The sequence below is a fragment of the Lissotriton vulgaris genome, chromosome 6, assembly GCF_964263255.1.
Source record: "Lissotriton vulgaris chromosome 6, aLisVul1.2, whole genome shotgun sequence".
In the NCBI taxonomy this organism is placed as follows: Eukaryota; Metazoa; Chordata; class Amphibia; order Caudata; family Salamandridae; genus Lissotriton; species Lissotriton vulgaris.
In genome coordinates this window covers 548,010,762-548,025,848 of record NC_141694.1, presented here as the reverse complement: position 1 = coordinate 548,025,848, position 15,087 = coordinate 548,010,762, and positions in this window count along the sequence as shown.

Genomic DNA, 15,087 nt, shown 5'->3' with positions numbered 1-15,087 from the left:
GCTCCACTAAGGGAGCAGAGTTTTCATCTGTCTCCTCGCCCACTGTCACATGGGCGGGAAAACCAACAAAAGGATTGCTCCCACACAGGAGTATTCATGTTATCACAGATTTATGGATGAGGATACTTGAGGAACTATCACATTGCCAACATTACATACACACAAGATCACTGGAGACATTACTTCATGGTCCTGTATACAGCTTTAGTGTAGAATATTTACCCAACGAGGTAGTACTTACTAATTAACCAGATGAAAGTACTCCAGTTAGGTAAACATTTTTAGCAAAAATGGGGACTCTTCTGGGAACAAATTTGGTTCCATGCTGACCCTGGTGCACATTTCAAAGAAATTAAGCCTTAATGGGAAGCACATATATAAGCATAGTAGGTGCCCAGCTGAAGCTCCACTTCAGTAAAGCACAAACATTAATAACTTCTTGGGCTTGGCAAAGACAGATCAAATATGTTTGATTCCACATTAAAAAGTAATCTGAATTCCTTCATGGAGGTGAATGCCTTATTGAACTAATAGAGTGCAATCTGATCTGTAGTGACTGTGTTCTTTTTTGTCATTTCCTCATGAGAGCAGGGTCAAAGGTGCTCCCTTTCAAATACCCTGATTATGCAAATGCCCAGACTCCATAGCACCGCTCACACATTCACTCACAGATGTACACAATCACTCACACACTCACTTATATAAATGCCCAGACCCATAGTGGCACTCTCAAACCCAGTCACAGACCTGCACAGGCACTCACACTCCACTCACAGACCCACACATGCTCTCACACTTCATAGTTCTACTCATAGAACCAGCCACAGACCCACAATTGCACTCACATACCCTCTCACTGATCCATACAGGTACTCACACACCCACTCACAGACCCATACAGCCACTCGTACATCCACTCATAGACCTATTCAGCAATTCACACATAGACCCATAGATCCACTCATACATCCACTCACTTACATATAAAGCCACTCACAAACCCCAGGCGGGGCTTTATGCGCCTCCTGGCGCGCACTGATGTTGCTCGTGCCCCGTGGGATCCTGGGGATTGTAGGCAGCAGCGGCGTGACTGGCGGAGCCAAGCCCGGCTGATCAGTGTCCAAAAGAATCCCCAGTGATTGAAAGAACGAAGGAACAGAGGGGCGGAGCCAAGCCCGGCCACGGGGAGAAAACAGGTGATTTTAGCTCCACAGCCACACCCACTAAATCCGCAGCTGAATTCATCCCTAAACCAGTAGTGCACCAGGAGGCACATTTGCAGAGTGGTGGAGAAAGGGGACAGGCCTCAGATGACTCTTCAGCAATCCTGCTGTGTGGGATTTACTGGAGGGAACAAGAGGAACCCCTCACCAGTCAAGGGGACCTCACCAGTCAAGGGACCTCATCCCCTAACAAGTTGTATGCCAGGAGGTCCCTTTGCAGAGTCGTTGAGAAAGGGGGCAGGGCCCCGGCGACTTCCCCAAGGAACTGCATTTTTTCTTTTCTTTTATAAGGGTTGGCACCCCTCCCTGGGCTGATTTTGTCCCTGGGGACACATCCTAGAGCCCCTCACAGTGACAAATAGAGGAGGGAGCTGCACGGCCCCCCTCCCTGGGCTGATTTTGGACCCAGGGACCACATTACCCAGGGCCCAGCCTTTTAAAAACAAAAATATAGCACTAGGGGAGGGGGGCAGCACCACCCCCCTCCAAGTTATCCGATTGAAGAGATAGGCCTTACAGTAGTGAAGAACGAAATTGGAACTTTTTCTGTACCAGGAAATGTAAAACTTAAAGGTACATGTCCTGCCTTTTAAATACATTGCACCCTGCCATGAGGATCATACATGGTTTTCCTTGGGGATGACATGCATAAAAAGGGAAGGTTTAGGCCTAGCAAGAGGTTTATCTTGCCAGGTGTAAGTGACAGAGTAAAACTGCACATACAGGCTCCACAATGTTAGGCCTGTCATATGGATACTTCGTTACATATATTGCGTTAAGTTAGCATGAGTGTATTACATGTCTAAACAGCCATTTTTCCTTCGGCTTCAGTTTTGCACACGACACCTACTTGTTGTTGGCGCTTTCACCCTAGAAGCGGTGATGTGATTTATTTGAGAATAATATGTTATTGCTATGCTATCAGTTTTGCTTGGTACACTTGGTACAACTGTCTGCACACTGAGAGCTGCACACTCTAAGAATAACCTAACACAAGGTTGCTGGGAGGCCTGATCCTCGCACCACATTAGACATAACACAAATAATGTTGATGCCAACATTTGGGCTCTACGCGGGTTTAAGATAGAGTTACAGGGAATGAACGAACACACTTGGTGCTGCGCATGAAGAGAGCTGGTAGCTGTTGATGTGATCTACTCCTACTGACATTTAGAGGTATGGGTCCGCCCTGCTAAAACCCGAATGAGACCTTCTTAGTTATAATATAATATGCTAAATAGGGTGCGCAAAATATAGGTGATATAGATTTCTATAGATTTTGCATTGTAACATGCTATCACCTTTTGCTTACTATGGATTAGTGACTATGCTGATAACTCAGATTTTTATAATATGTATTTTGGTATTATACAAGATACTGCGTTTGAGAACCTTGCATTGAATAATAAATATTTCAAACTTGCACGTGTGTTCTTTGACTCTCAGTTTTGGTTTGAAATGATTATATAACGAAAGAGTGTTCATGTGTTCCACGATTCCTGAGGTATTCTAAAGATCATGTTCTGGTTTGTCTAAGACATGGATCATTTCATAATGATCCATGAGACACTGTAGCTAGCTAGGTAAGGGGATTTCTGATACTGAGATGAGTTTTGGATCATCCTAACTCACTGAGGTTCTAGATCTCTATGCACAGTTCTGTGGGAGAACGGAAACCCTGCTACAGGCCTAAGACATGGTTAGAAGGCTACTTATATGGGTGACACAATGATTGCTGCAGGCCCATTAGTAGTATTTAATTTACTTGCCCTGGACACATGCTGTGCGCTTTACAAGGAACTTATACGTAAATAAATAAGCCTTTTGGGGTAAAGCCAATGTTATCATGTTTAGGGGAGAGAGCACACACACTTAAGCACTGGTCAGCAGTCCTAAAAGCAGCAAAAACACGGTCAGAAAATGGATGGAGGCAGGCATAAAGTTGGGGGAAGACCACCCTAAGGCTGTCAGGTCTAACACAATGTCATAATTATTTTTAACAATTATGTATATTTTTGTATTTTGTGGCACAATTTTAAACTGCCTACCTTTGTTGAATATGCAAGAAATCGTTTTTATAAACAACTATAAATACATAATGATCCATGAGACACTGTAGCTAGCTAGGTAAGGGGATTTCTGATACTGAGATGAGTTTTGGATCATCCTAACTCACTGAGGTTCTAGATCTCTATGCACAGTTCTGTGGGAGAACGGAAACCCTGCTACATGGCGCCCGTACGTTGTTGGCCTTATATCATGACACTCGAGTAGTATATCATTCAAACCTTAACACCTTCATTCCCGTTTCCGGAAAACGGTGGTGTCGGAAAAACCTACCTATTTTTAAAATAGGTCTTTTCAAGCTTGAATTCTTCTAAAAACGGTTTCTTTGACTTACTACCCAGTTGTGCTACAAAGTGTTCTTTGTCTTTTTTCACTTCCTGTGCTAACATGGCCATGGACATCCCACAGCATAGCCGCATTGCGGTTCGTGACCACTTGCGGGCATATAATGTCCCTGTGGATGGCTTAGCTGTGGTTCTAGTGGTGAGTGCGGAACATGCGTACCCGTACGAATTGTTTTATTCATGGGTGACATTTCCGGCAGTGGACGCTAATTCTGGTGTGTTCCATTCATACACTGCCTCGGCTGTACCGGTGCCTTATGCTCCGTACAGGGCACTGGAAGTACCTATAGATGTTTGGCAGCATGGAGTTTGGTTTGGTGGCGCCCTCCCCATTCTTTAACCTATCCGAGGTTAGGTCCTTTGTCCATTCCGGGCACAAATTGGCCCGCTTTGGGTGGATTTACTCCTCACCCTAATCGCGCCACTTGTAATGTGGCTGACCTGCGGCCTCTTCATGAAGTCGCGGTTGGAGTGATTAGGGCACTTGTTCATTACATTGGTCGTAATGTTCATGGCGCGGGCCCCGCAGGTGCGCAGCTTCGAGCGGAACAGTCTGGTTTGAAAATCAGTCCTGTCATGGTGAATTCCGTTATGGGCAAGAAGCCCCAGGATAAGGATGATTTTCCTTTCTGGCTTGCCGAGAAATTCGACCAGCTGGAGGCTGTGTTTCCTAATACGACTCCTGGTGAGAAACACCGGATTCTTACGCTCAGTTTACCGAAAGATTTAGCCCCTGAACTTGTTGACTGTGAGACATGGGGTAAGACTTTTGCAGCGGTTTATTCGAGGTGCTATGGCACCCCGACTGTGTCCAACCTGTCTGCGGTCCTTAAACGTGTTCAAGATGACCACGGACCGGAGTTGGCGGTTGAATTGGGTATGCGTCTGAGTGGCTCCTTTGATGTGGTTTGCGAACTCATCCTTGCGAATGTCAAGGGGGATGCAGTGAACTTTCAGGTGGCCAATGCTCTGGCGTTAGTTCCCGATGCCGATAAACCCCGTCAGTTAGCAAGGATTATTGTGGCGGCTTATAAAATGGTTGGCCGCACTTCTAAGGGTGTAAAGGCTTTTTCTGAAAAGGAGAAGAAACAGCCCCAGGGACAGTCTTCGGAAACGGGTGGACAACTAAAGTCCAAAAAACAAAATTGGCCGAAAAAGCAGAATCAGGGTAAGCAGCAACAACAACAACAGCAGACACAGGTTTCTAGTCCTGCGCCTTCGCTGCCTGCGCAGTCGGATAGAGTTTATGATTTGCGCGATCGCGCGACGATTAAATCGCCTGAAAGATTTCAGGCTTCTGACCAACGCTCTCCTCGTTCCTTTCAGGACTCATCGGCTCCGTCAACCGGTGGTGGAGGGGGCGGCAGGGGCAGGGGTGGCCAGCAAGGACGTGGTCAGCCCCGCCCGCGAAGTGAAGGGGATCAGCGGGACGACTCTACGCCCAAGAGACCGCAGTTTGCCAAGAAGAAGGTCGCAGCCTTAACGGCGCATCGATATGCCCCAGATAGTGAGAACGCGGCTTTGGAATCTGACGTGGGCTCTGACCTTGCTGGACAGCGCGGCGGAGATTACCATAGTGAGAGAGGCCCTCCTTCCACTGTTGAAGGTGACAGCGACTGACACTTATGTTGTGATTGAAACGGCTGATACACATGTTGCTCCCCCTGAACGACTTTTTGAAATTGTACTGTTAATAGAAGGTGACATGCAGCGAACTGTAAAAGGGGTATTTTGGGAAAATCTTTCGTCTACGTATGACATTTTACTTTCGGAGGCTGACTGGCCCCCACCTTTTGTTCTCGCAGCTCCGCGAGGGGAGGAGGTGATCCTCCCCAGTTTCGCGCACACTGTATCGAGAGTGGAAGCGCTGCATTTTGCAGAAGAGTGGGCTCTGGCGCTTGCGACGGCTGTGTACCGAAATCAGTGTGGCTGGGATAAATTATCTCCTAGCCATGAGATTCCTTTACGGTCACAGCCGCAGCCACAACCTCAGTATCCCATACGGCGTGAAGCTAAAGCTTCTGTCGCGGCTATCCTTGAACAATTGGAATATCAAGGTGTAATTGAAACGTGTGTGTCACCAATGAATAATCCCCTTTTTACTGTGAACAAGCCGGACGGCTCATATCGTCTGGTTTTGGATTACCGGCATTTGAACTCGCATTGCCGTAACTGTGCAGTACAGAATACTCACGGCTCTGCCCTAGTGAATAGTCTTGAGCGTAAACGGTTCAAAACCACGCTTGACATTTCCAATGGTTTTTATGCACACAGATTAGATGGTCTAAGTTCCCAATGGACCAGTTTTACGTGCGGCGGTGTACAAAAAATGTTTAAACGACTCCCAATGGGCTATAAGAATAGTCCTGGAGTGTTTTCCGCCCGCATTGTCTCTCTTTTGGAGAGCTTCGATCCAGTTGCTTGTTCTTATGTGGATGACATTTATCTCACAGACGACGAGCTTTGGGAGCATCTGTGTCGAGTAAACAGCATAATTTGTAACTTTGCAGACATGGGTTACAAGTTTAACTTTGCGAAATCACACATTGCGGAGTACACAGTGTTGTTTCTGGGTTATGAACTTAACCACGAAGGAAAGGGGTTGGCTCCTCAATTCCTGGAGAAGTGCGCGCAGTTGCGCTCTCCGACAACACTGAAAAAATTACAGTCTTTGCTGGGTTTTTTAAATTTCGGGAGGACATACATTCCGGAATATGCCCAGCGTATCAAGCCTCTGTATGCCTTGATACAACCATCTTTTTCCAAATCATGCTGGCTGCCTGAGCATTCACACATTCTGCAGTCTTTGCAGGCTGATTTGCTCGCTTCTGACTACTTACAGACTCGTGATAACCAGACCAACCTGGTGATAAGAATTATCCCTGGGGCGGTGGGTTTCACGTACCTGACTTTTAATGAAGGAGATACAGTACCTATTGCTTACAAGTCACACTTGTACACTTCGGCTGAACTGCGTTTTTCCACTGTGGAGAAAGTTTTAACGGCTGTGCAGATGGCAATTCTTAAGGAACGTGCCCTGTCGCAGGGAAAGCGCATGTTGGTTGTTACCCCGTGTCCTGCCTTGGAGGCAGTCACGAAAGCCAGTGTACCAAATTCTAAAGCTTTGCACCCTCGGTGGATTCAGTGGGCTACATCCTTGACATCCCAGGATGTCACGTTTATTTTTGACCCCGCTTTACGGTCGCAGGAGTATTTACAGTATGAATTTGTTCATCCGGCTCCTTTAGCGATGCGGCCGTTGGAGGATTTCCATTGTATCATTTACACTGATGGTTCGGCGCAGGTTGCGCATGGCTCTAAACATGCCTACGTTTCCGCTTGCGCCATTGTGGTCGGTGCCATGGTGAACGATGAGTTCAAGTCCAGTGTCGTGCACACGCAAACACTAGGAGATTGCACCGCACAATTAGCAGAGCTTCGTGCTCTGATGCTCGCATTGGAGTACGCTGATCCTAGTGTGACGACTTTAATCGTAAGTGATTCTTACTACTGTGTCCAGTCTTACAATGAGAACTTGTTCTTTTGGATTCAGAATGATTTTCGTGATTCCAAAGGTAGCACAATAAAACATAAAATGATCTGGGTCCGAGTGGCGGAACTTAAAGAGAAACTGCCGCTCGTGTTTGTGATTCATACTCTCGGCCATCAGCGCGTGGGGGTCCACGCTGTTGGAAATTCGCTTGCTGATGAAGCAGCGAAGTCTGCGGTATCAAAATACTTAGTTGCAGCAGTCACAAGGTCCAAAAGCAAAATAGATGATGACATCTTGGCGGCTGTTGCTGCCACGGAGAAGGGAGGTAAATATCCTGCGGGGTTCCCTTCGAAGTACACATACCACTTAAGTCCCGATAAGGTTCCTTATGTGAAAATTCCTGAAGTTGGCGAACGTCTAGTTCCCAACTCGGATCGCAGGGCTTCTCTGATTACAGCGGCTCATGAAGGTGTGGCGTCTGCGCATGCGGGCGTCTCAGCCACTGTAACTCAGCTACAACAAAGGTTCTGGTGGCGGGGACTGTACAAACAGACGCGCGATTATGTCCTTATGTGTGACATTTGCCAGCAGATTAAGCCTTCTACTGCTGCGCGTCCGCCTCAGACACGGTTGTACATCTCTAATAAACCGCTTGGTTGCGTTTATTTGGATCACTGCGGTCCTTTTTCTTCTGATACTGCGTTTAAATACATCTTAGTAGCAGTTGACTCATGCACACGCTTTGTGTGGGTATGGCCACATCGAAGCGCTGATTCGCGGACTGTCATTAAGGATTTGCGTGTCTTTGTGGGAATTTTTGCCTGTGGTACTTTCCATTCGGACGAGGGTCCGGCTTTCGCCTCTAAGGCGTACAAGGATGCTATGGTTTCTTTGGAAGTCCAAGTCAAGTTTTCAAGTCCCTACAGGCCCGAGGGCAATAGTGTAGTAGAACGAATGAACCGCGACTTAAAGCAATCTTTGGCAGCCCGAGTTATAGGCACTGGTAGAAACTGGCTGGCCCACCTCAATGACGTGCAGCGTGCGCTTAATAATCTCCCTAGAAGGTCTCTGGGTGGGCTGACCCCATACGAAATGCTCTTTGGTATCAAGATGTACGTCCCTGACCTCGATGGTTTAGACTGCCAGGCCCAGGCCGCGGCCTTTGACGTAGATGAACATTGCAATGTTTTACAGGATCTACAAAAGACCAGAGACAGTCTTGCTAAGGAACACTTGCCCTCCACGTCGGATGATGCGTTGCAGATCCCGGTAGTTGGCTGGCTACCCCAAGTTGGAGAACTGGTTCGTGAGAAGATCGATAACAAGAAAGAGTTTGGTCCCTCATATCGAGCACCGGTTCGAGTTCTTGGAGTGAAGGGCACAAGAACAGTCATATTACCACCACTTCCAGGTCGTAAAGAAAACAGATTTATTTCTATTGACAATGTCAAGGCACACAGGGTGGCCGATTCTTCATAGCATGACACCAGCTGTATCCTGTCCTTCCATGGTGAGGCACTCTGTGCTGGCTATTACATCTGGTGCAGAACAGGAGGTGTCGCTCGAGATGCCTGCTATATCCAGTCCTTTATTAAATACTATTCCTGTTACTAACATTGATGAGCTGACCTATGCAGATCCTGCTGATTTATCTATGTCTGATTTACAAGCTCGTTTGGCTAACCAGTCCAGATTCTCTTTTGACTCTGATTCGGAACTTTCAAAGAAACCATCGACTATTGCAAAATATACCACGTTATTTAAAAAACATTTTTTAATTCCACCTTGGACATATGTTTGGCTGATACTATTTTCATTTTATCTTTTTATGTCAATTGGTTTTGTGTTTTATTTTTTCCGCCTGATCGATGGCCACTATGTGAAAGAAAGAACAGGAATTCGGTACCTTAATGGAACATTGGCCCCTCTTTCCTCCTCACATTCAGCACACAGACTAAAAAGAGACTTAAATACAGTAGAGATTACTGCTTGGCCTGTCCTTGATGGGATTGTGTGGGATGCGGTTAGGTTTCAGATACATGACCCCACAGAAGTTATTAATGTTCCTAATGTGCTTAGAGTAAACATGGGAGATGTGATTAAACAAAATATTCGTTCTGATGATTGGGATCTTCAGGCCGTGGAAGCATTGTTCTCTGATTTAAAATATTATGCGGCCTTTGATGCTGAGGATTTGTACTTAGATTCTGTCAATTATGGTGATTTGTTTTGTTTTCAACATTATGGGAATCATTTCTTACATAAGACAAGTTCCAGGAGGGTTCCTGTGAATTACACACAGTGGGAACATTGCCCTGCTCCTTTACAAGGGAGCTCTAGTACATTTCTGGGTAAATACTCTTATTTTACAGACTTTAATCAATCACATCCTGAGTCGTTTTATTTTAAAGTGACACAGAAATTCATGTCCAAAGTTAGACTTACCGATACAAAATTATTGTATTCGAAGTCCTTTCTAGACAGGTTAGCTATAGATGGCTATGAGTTATGGAAGGAGGTTATTGACCTTAAATCGGTTTGGGGTACCAAAGATTGGCAGGTACAAGGCACTGAGGCTTTGCATCGTGCATGTCTCATCCCGAATCACATGTTGTTTTTAAATTCTACCATTTCCCAAACAACATGCTTTGGATTGGCTACATCTAAAAAATTGAATACACCTACTATCCCTGATTTGGAAGAATATTCAGGTTGGAATAATTTCACTACATTGTCCATCAGTGGGATACAAGCACTCTTGCACAATTCCTCCTTTAATATTTCCAGTTTTGATCCGGAGGGGTGGCTTTTGTGGCAAAGAAGCTCTGATTCTTGCCAACGTCGTTTTTTGGGTTTGTCTGAAGGTTTTACACACATCAGGCCAGATCCCCGTTTTGAAACAGGTCACACTGTTACTACTTATTCAGTTGGCAAATTGTGTCAGAACTGGTTACAACATTCCACTTTGGCTGCAGTTAAACTACATCTGTCCCAGTTGAATGAGAATATAGAGCTGAATGATTTTATAAAAGGCCCGGCTAAGGGTAGGTCTAAGCGCTGGCTTTATGCTTGGAAATTTTAACAGATTGAGGCAGCTAAACGCCTGAGAGCTATTGATCAAGCAAATTTGGAAAAAGTGCTTGCGGTGGTCGATAACAGTATTAACATGCTTTCTTCCAGGATTTACACGTTGGATAATATTGTTTCTTCTGTTGTTGATATTGTGCATGATGAAGTGTCCACGTTATACCATGGTCAAAATCAATTACGCTCTGTAATGCAGTTTGCATGGACCCTACAGACACTTAAGTCTGGTCGAGTTCCCTGGAACTCATTGAACATTTCGTCCCTTTTCGCCCCTTTTAATCTGACTGAAAAGCAACGCATGCTTTCAATGCGTGATGCATCATTTTCTATATTACATATTGAGAAGCTAGAATCCTTACCTTTCTCTGTTGCTGAAACCACTACTGCCACGTGGCTTATTCATGGATTAATTACATTACCATTTCCCTTATACAAATTTACTAATTGTATGCGGTATATTGCTATAGGATGATATGAACCACTAGGCAATGCATTCCTCCATGAGGCATGGTCGTTACCATACACATACAGATGTCTGAAGGATGGAACAGAAGTAAATCTTAATGGTGAGGAATGCACACAGTCACCTGACCATTCATTAATATGCAGACACATTCAGTTACACGGTTCTTGTAATCAGGACCGGCCAAATTTAGCATGTGTTTTAAAAGGCACGCCAGTTCCAGCTGTGGTTCCCACATTTACATTATTGACTAATGGTAGTTATTTGCTTTTAAACAACGAAGTATGTTGTGGGTTATTAATTGGTGTGGCTTATGTGGTAACTGTATCAGAGCGTGTGGTGTGTTGCAAAAACGTTCTATACCCACCCAGGCATGGGTCTTCAGATGTCTCCATCTGGCCACGGATACCAACCTTGAAGGCGAAGTTCAATGGTTTAAGCAGAATAAGGGCCCTTTTGTCTCAAAAACAAGTGACCCTGAGTTCGGCCCGGGAAAATTATGTCCTTCACATAGCTAACACACGCACAGAGGTGCAGGCGCTTTTAAATACTGACTTGCCGTTTCATTTCTGTGAGCTGGTGCACCAGATCTTTAATGCATCTTCCACGACTGGGCTCGCACATTTTTTTAAATTGGTTAGCAGTGGCCTCGTGACTACATTTGAGAAAATTTTTGGTATCATTCCCACGTTTTTCCATTCTATTTTTTCAAGTTTGTTTGGTGGACTACCTGTTTTTACTGGCTGTGGCTGCGGGCATTTTGTTATTGTTTTTCTTTATAAAACATGGATGCCCATCCTGCGCAAGAAGCCGGTCAACGCCTCCTGACACTGTGCCGTAATCGAATGCTCAATTACTATGGAACATTGCCGCTTGCAGCATTAAGCACGGCTTATAGATTGTCATTTCGGTTCACTGACTTCACGTGTTTCCAACCTGTGTTTCACTGCCTGAGCTGCGAGTTCAATTGGGCCATTGATTTGTGTCTATGCTTGAGGACTGCTCCTGACGTCGATTTTGATCAGCTAATGCGTCCCGTAGTGGCTCACGAGCTGATTTGTTCTGGCGAAAGAGTTATGGCCTTGGCAGCGATAAATGGAGTACTGGGTCAATGGGAGATCTCTGCAGCGGCGCATGCCTTTCTGACACACAGCGTTCTGGTGAACCCACCGAGTTGTCCTCTGACGTTACAGGAGGATCCGATGCTGGAGGAGCACGTATGTTCTTTCCCATTGCTGAATTGGATTGCTGAACTATTTTCGGATGATGGCAGTGATTTCATACTGGAGGCTGTTGCAACTTACTTTGCATATACTGTCCAATCGTGAGATGCCTGGGAGGATTGCTTTGTTATGGAATATGACTTTCCCCTTGCTGAATTGAAGGGATGAACTGTGTTCAGATGATGGAGAGTTCAATCATGTGATGTCGCTGAGAATAACGTTAATGTGGCACATGACTTTGGATATCGGATAAGTGCCTTGGTTTTTTTTCTTACAGACATTTGAATTAATGCGACCTGGTCCTACATTTCATATTTTGGAGACCTGGCGGATAACTTTTGATTCGAAAGTTTTGTTTTTCTTTTTATATTTGAGGCCACTGTAGGCATTCATACATATTCATTCATACATATTTTTTTAGCTTATTTTAGCTCAAGATTATTGAACTTTGCTTTCATTTTATGTATCTGATTTAGTATTGCCTTTCCCTTATGTTTGACGGTGCTCGGATCATTGGGGGGGTGTCATATGGATACTTCATTACATATATTGCGTTAAGTTAGCATGAGTGTATTACATGTCTAAACAGCCATTTTTCCTTCGGCTTCAGTTTTGCACACGACACCTACTTGTTGTTGTCGCTTTCACCCTAGAAGCGGTGATGTGATTTATTTGAGAATAATATGTTATTGCTATGCTATCAGTTTTGCTTGGTACACTTGGTACAACTGTCTGCACACTGAGAGCTGCACACTCTAAGAATAACCTAACACAAGGTTGCTGGGAGGCCTGATCCTCGCACCACATTAGACATAACACAAATAATGTTGATGCCAACATTTGGGCTCTACGCGGGTTTAAGATAGAGTTACAGGGAATGAACGAACACACTTGGTGCTGCGCATGAAGAGAGCTGGTAGCTGTTGATGTGATCTACTCCTACTGACATTTAGAGGTATGGGTCCGCCCTGCTAAAACCCGAATGAGACCTTCTTAGATATAATATAATATGCTAAATAGGGTGCGCAAAATATAGGTGATATAGATTTCTATAGATTTTGCATTGTAACATGCTATCACCTTTTGCTTACTATGGATTAGTGACTATGCCTATAACTCTGATTTTTATAATATGTATTTTGGTATTATACAAGATACTGCGTTTGAGAACCTTGCATTGAATAATAAATATTTCAAACTTGCACGTGTGTTCTTTGACTCTCAGTTTTGGTTTGAAATGATTATATAACGAAAGAGTGTTCATGTGTTCCACGATTCCTGAGGTATTCTAAAGATCATGTTCTGGTTTGTCTAAGACATGGATCATTTCATAATGATCCATGAGACACTGTAGCTAGCTAGGTAAGGGGATTTCTGATACTGAGATGAGTTTTGGATCATCCTAACTCACTGAGGTTCTAGATCTCTATGCACAGTTCTGTGGGAGAACGGAAACCCTGCTACAGGCCTAAGACATGGTTAGAAGGCTACTTATATGGGTGACACAATGATTGCTGCAGGCCCATTAGTAGTATTTAATTTACTTGCCCTGGACACATGCTGTGCGCTTTACAAGGAACTTATACGTAAATAAATAAGCCTTTTGGGGTAAAGCCAATGTTATCATGTTTAGGGGAGAGAGCACACACACTTAAGCACTGGTCAGCAGTCCTAAAAGCAGCAAAAACACGGTCAGAAAATGGATGGAGGCAGGCATAAAGTTGGGGGAAGACCACCCTAAGGCTGTCAGGTCTAACACAATGTCATAATTATTTTTAACAATTATGTATATTTTTGTATTTTGTGGCACAATTTTAAACTGCCTACCTTTGTTGAATATGCAAGAAATCGTTTTTATAAACAACTATAAATACCTAATAGCTATTACTCAAGTTGGCATAGATTTAGCTAGTTTGCACTGGCACCCATGTGACGCTAATCAATGCAAAGAATCAAAAGAGGGCCTTGACTCGTTACTCAGTGAGGCTGAGTCCAACTAATACTAATAACCAACAGAGGAGCCAAAACTGGGGTTCCAATACAAGAACTGGTTTCAATGAGGGTTGTTTTGATTAAATCAAGTAACAACCGGTTGACTTGTTAAACCGAGCAAATTTTATTTATTGCAAGCGGTCTTGTTTTCAAATTTTAACACATTGTTTTTTGTGCGTGGAAAATACAGAAATGAACAATGAAATACGTTTTATATACAATATATACAGACATATAAATGCAACATATCATACACACTTGGCCATACATTCATACACAGACAATACAAAGTGAATGAAAATACAAAAAAACGCTATGTCCAAGCAACTAGCAAGAAATCAGTAGAAGATAATATTTTCTATTTTATAATGTCGTTGTGATTGTCATGAGATCCCTCATGAAACCAAATTTATGAACACTCTATTTCGACAAAATAATGGTAGCCAGAAGCGGGACAGAAAAGCTGGTCGACGCGTTTCAAACCCCTAAGAATAAGTGGGGTTCTCCTCAGGACCGGATGTTGGTTCTCAATCCATAGGTTCAATCGACACCTTGAGAATGTATAATCAATGTTGTATTTCCCAACAGGTTTTTAACAGCAGCTGCGAGCGGGCGGTTTCAATGGCGCTGCTTTGTTATTTTCTTTAAGCGGCTGCTCCTAATCGAGGCAGGAGCAAGGCAGACGTCCTTCTCCCTCGCTGGTGTGTACGGATCCACCGTCTGGAGTCCTCGAGTGAGGGTGTCCTCACTCGAGGACTCCAGACGGTGGATCCGTACACACCAGCGAGGGAGAAGGACGTCTGCCTTGCTCCTGCCTCGATTAGGAGCAGCCGCTTAAAGAAAATAACAAAGCAGCGCCATTGAAACCGCCCGCTCGCAGCTGCTGTTAAAAACCTGTTGGGAAATACAACATTGATTATACATTCTCAAGGTGTCGATTGAACCTATGGATTGAGAACCAACATCCGGTCCTGAGGAGAACCCCACTTATTCTTAGGGGTTTGAAACGCGTCGACCAGCTTTTCTGTCCCGCTTCTGGCTACCATTATTTTGTCGAAATAGAGTGTTCATAAATTTGGTTTCATGAGGGATCTCATGACAATCACAACGACATTATAAAATAGAAAATATTATCTTCTACTGATTTCTTGCTAGTTGCTTGGACATAGCGTTTTTTTGTATTTTCATTCACTTT